The sequence below is a fragment of the Bactrocera latifrons genome, unplaced genomic scaffold, assembly GCF_001853355.1.
Source record: "Bactrocera latifrons isolate USDA-ARS-PBARC rearing strain unplaced genomic scaffold, ASM185335v1 scaffold_257, whole genome shotgun sequence".
Classification (NCBI taxonomy): domain Eukaryota; kingdom Metazoa; phylum Arthropoda; class Insecta; order Diptera; family Tephritidae; genus Bactrocera; species Bactrocera latifrons.
The window spans coordinates 136,231-140,914 of NW_017536152.1; positions in this window are offsets into that span (position 1 = coordinate 136,231).

A 4,684-nucleotide genomic window follows, 5' to 3' on the forward strand; every position below is an offset into this window, starting at 1 on the left:
CAGTTATATCGTTAGCAACTAATTCACTTCCGTTTTTCCTTTTTCGTCAGTAGCTTTATTGTACCGATCAGTTTGGTAGCCGCGTTTAGTTCATATTAGTTTTCACCTTTCAGAAGACTGCATCAAATAATGTATAAATATATGTATATGCGTGTGTGCACTTAATTATTGTCATTAAAATACTTAACAATAGATAAGAAAAAGACTTCACTGTACTTTACAATAGTCAGCTAGGCAGTGAACAATCCTACTCTATTTAAATAGATTGAGCTATCGGTTTACTCCATTACCTGCTCTTCTTCAGCTTTCGAAGTCTTTTTCCAAAATCGAGGTGTATGCTTAAAACTTATCAATTAAGACTATTCAAAAATTAATTACAGGTAAGTATAAATGGTTAAAGTTGTCAAGTATCATATCATTAAAGATTCTAGATAATTAAGGAAACCATTAATGAACCACAACTTTATGTTACCATTGCTCACTTCAGCAAGAAGTCGAAGAAGAAGTCGAACCACAATTGCCATAACTATCTCTACATTTCCAATAACACTACTTCCTTTTTGACTCAGCAGTTAAATAGCACTGTATTGGGTTTTAATCTACCAAACCGATTCAGGTTGGTCATAATTGCTTATGTTGCTCCCTCTTGGTCATATGCTCCGCCGGTTTGCCTGCTGGTGTGTAGAGTGCGTAAATTTATGAGCGTTGAGGAAAATTGTTCATCACTGTAATAAAATGAATGCATGTAATAAAGTAATTTACTGCTTCCAGACGAGAATTGCAGTTGCTACTGCAGTTGTTGCCCCAGCGTATGTCGCTGTTATCCGCACTTTTGCATTCCCTTGTAGAGCAAAGCATTTTAATTAAAAATAATCTTTGATATATGCGAACATAAAGCTTTATTATCCCTCTGCAAACAAGTGAATTTGAAAATAAACTAGTTTACACCTTAAACTCAAATGGAAATGCAAATTTTCATGTTGCGTATACGCAGTGGCATTAATGCCTCTGTGTACAGATAATCGTAAAGGAATTGACCTTAGGCTTACCTGTGTACCCAAATCAGTTCCACACAGTGTATGTGACAGGCCAACATTTTATCGCTGTGTGTGATTACCAATGAGCGAAAATGAATTCTGACTGCTTAGCATAGTGTTGATCTCAGCAACAATTCAGCAAGCAAGTACAACTGGATTTGTGGCAATAGGCGTTCTAGCAACAGGAAACTGATTGCACGCAGTGATTCGTTTCAGTAGCCAGAATATGTGTATGTCTCAGCTATACTCAGAAAATGGAAAGGTGAAGAGTTTAATACAGTGTTATGTTATTTGCGCCAAAACTCAACTACTGTCGCTTAGAAAGGGTGCAAACCTCACTCATCCAGAAGACAGACATAAAAAGTTAGACATTAAAATAAATTTATTGAATCAGATTTTTAGTGAAATATGACAACAATTTCATATCTTTCTGTTTTCAAAATACAGCGAATTGATAATTCAGAAAAAAATTTCCTGACCTTCTTGTAGAAGATGCACTACATAAAAAAGAATATCCCTGCTTTATTGGATAATGTCGTACTTCAAACTCTTACAGCTATAGTAAGAAATATGTATGTATAATACCAAACTTCATAGCTGAATTGCAGACAAAAATTCTTTTCAATTTATCTTGTACAAAATAGGCGAATTATAGGCAAACGCAAAAGGGTCAACACTCATTATGCCACATAAGCGCCTTAAAATTTTTCTGAATTAATGGAATGCAATCAAAAGCCCGCATTGCTTATTCAGTGTAAAAGAGTGCAATTGAAATAGGAAAGAACGCAGTATCAGCGCACTTGATTGCATAGCTATAATCTTAAGGCCTAAATTATTCATAGATGATGCAACACCAAACAGCCGTCGACCCCCAGCGGTGTTTACACTGCTGATTTAATGTCACGAATGATGTCCTCACATAAGACTTTTGGATACCCGCATGAGATAAATGCAGAGCTTCATCAGAAGGCGCCCGATGAAAACTGACCAAGGGAAGGTAGGCAACAGCAGGCAAAGATAAAAAAAGGCAAGAAAAGGGACTAAATGCGGATTATGACCGGCACAACATAGATACTTGTAGTTTACGTAAATTCCCAACTACTTTGGAAATCACTTCAACATGTAATAATGTTTGAGTCTTGCAATGCGTTGGTTGTAAGACTCAGTTTAAGGCAGTTGTGCCTGGACACTCGTTGAATAAGCAACTTCGGTGAGAGACTAGGGCAATTTTTGCATAATGAAATGGATTTATATGGTATTCTTAGCACCGCTTGTTACAGTATTCAGGACTCGAACTTTTTACACTAACGCTTCGCTATGTTAAATCATATGTATGTATATGTCTAGGAGGGTAAAGGGCGCTAAAATTGCAGCAATTACTCTTCCTTTTATTTATTTACTAATACTTTCCCCGCTTCAATTGATTTCACTGTGGGTTCTTAGACAAGATTACTTCCTTCGGTCTCCCTTTTAAAATTATTGCTTTCTTATGTCCTTATTTTCTTTTCCCATTTCGTGAATGCATTGTCCAAAACGTTTATACATAGTTTTTTACACCGTCAATCAGTCATAATAAATACTCATAATACNTCCCTTTTAAAATTATTGCTTTCTTATGTCCTTATTTTCCTTTCCCATTTCGTGAGTGCATTGTCCAAAACGTTTATACATAGTTTTTTACACCGTCAATCAGTCATAATAAATACTCATAATACTCACAAATTCCGAATATTCTAATCTGGTCTGAGTACAATCAACTGAGCTTTTGCATAAATGAATGCAGAATACTCCCGGGGTTTTCACTATTTCCAGAATTAGTCAAACGCTTCGTATGATGAATTGTTGCATTTCATTGCAGAGGAGGAATGTAGGGGCCAAGGGTCTGCAATGATTTCAAATCATTCAATATAACTCTAGAGATACCTATTCTTTGCAAATTCTTTTTGAATATATGATCAACATTCCAAAAAATGTCTCATCAGCTATCACCCTTTTGAGGTGGTCAATAGTAGTTAAAACAAAAATATACTACACATTTTCGTATATATATTTCGGTTTTTCATACTAGTATAGTCAAATGTTTGAAAAAAACAAAATTTAGAGGATACATAGAGTCATAACATTTGGTTACATACTCACCATTACTCTAACAATTCATTCGTTGTTCTGATCGCTGCAATTTGCTACATCCAAACACAGCACTAATCAAATTTAGTTGTGGCAAATGAAGCGAGGACGTCAAAATAAAATAATAAAACGCTTTGTGCTTGATCTAGGTGTGTGGAGGAACTGGCCAACCACTACAGAGTTTCAAAGGTAGAGAAAAATATTTGCACGCCTTCACTTTACCGCAAAAACAAATCTGCACAGACAAACAAAAATTTTTCATATTTGTAGCAATGCCGCTAGTTAAAATGTGATTGAGGATACTTCAGTCGCTTGCACGAAGAAAAAGTACAAATAAGAGAAATATAGCCAAACTGCTTGGAATTTCAAACAAGGTTGGCGAAAGGATATATTTGTATTCTTCCACTTGCCGTGGGTATGTCTATATCTAAATATATTCATTAATTGGCGATACAATGTTGGAGGTCAAAACTATGTCAAAATTAATTAAAATTAAATATGCGCATTCAAATTTGCTGATTGAGGCCAAAAATTATGCAAAAGCCGATTCACTGCCTCAGGAAATGTTAATAGATTCGCAAAAATGACCAGAAACACCGTATATTACTGTTGGAGCCGATACAGGCATAGCTCACGTATCACAATAAATATTTAGATAATAAAATTCTAGTGAACAATTTTCCCAGTTTTGATGTATGTGTGTGGGAGTTCAGCTTTGTTCTCTTTTACTTTATTTTCTGATATTTCCATTAAGGGATCTATGATTTTAATGGAATATGTTCACCAGCTGCCATTTTGATGACCCGTGTTTTAAGCGATCTCGTTTGCATGTGCAGGTGCGTGTGTTCGCTTGAAGAAAAAAGCACCGCTGCTAAAATATAGTATATATTTTAGGTGCTGTAACTGTACATTTAGTTTTTGTTATTTCATTTACCATTTTTTCTCGTTATGCTAGCTAGTAGCTTTCCAGTAATTTGACTTTGAAATTAAAAAAGTATTTTGAATAAGCTTTCGAATATTCCTCAAAATTAAGTTTTTTCTTAACCAGAACTTAACTCTTTTCCAGATTTCCTTGTAAAAAATTGCAAATATTTCTTCCATATAATGAAAATAATTTTTAAAATAATAACGGGTGATCCAAGGAGATGTACTTTTTTTAATTATATAAATTACGCAATTAAAATGAATGAGCATGTGTTTATGTAGGTATGCAACCAATGTATGTTTGTAGGGAAATGTGGAGCTGTGTTGGATGTTGGTTTAAAACTACAAAACTTTCGCTTAAAATTTGATAGTATATGCGTTGTCCAACGACTTCGACTACCTCAAACCACACATTTGAATATAAATGTGAAAATAAGTACAATATGGTATTGTTAGGGATGCAATAGGCCCATGACGCGAATAGCACCCACATCGACCGGATAAAATTTCTGATCCAATCAGTTCATTTGACTTTTACATATTTAACTGATATCTTTTTCTTCCAGCTCCAATTCAAATTGAATTTTTTCTCACAG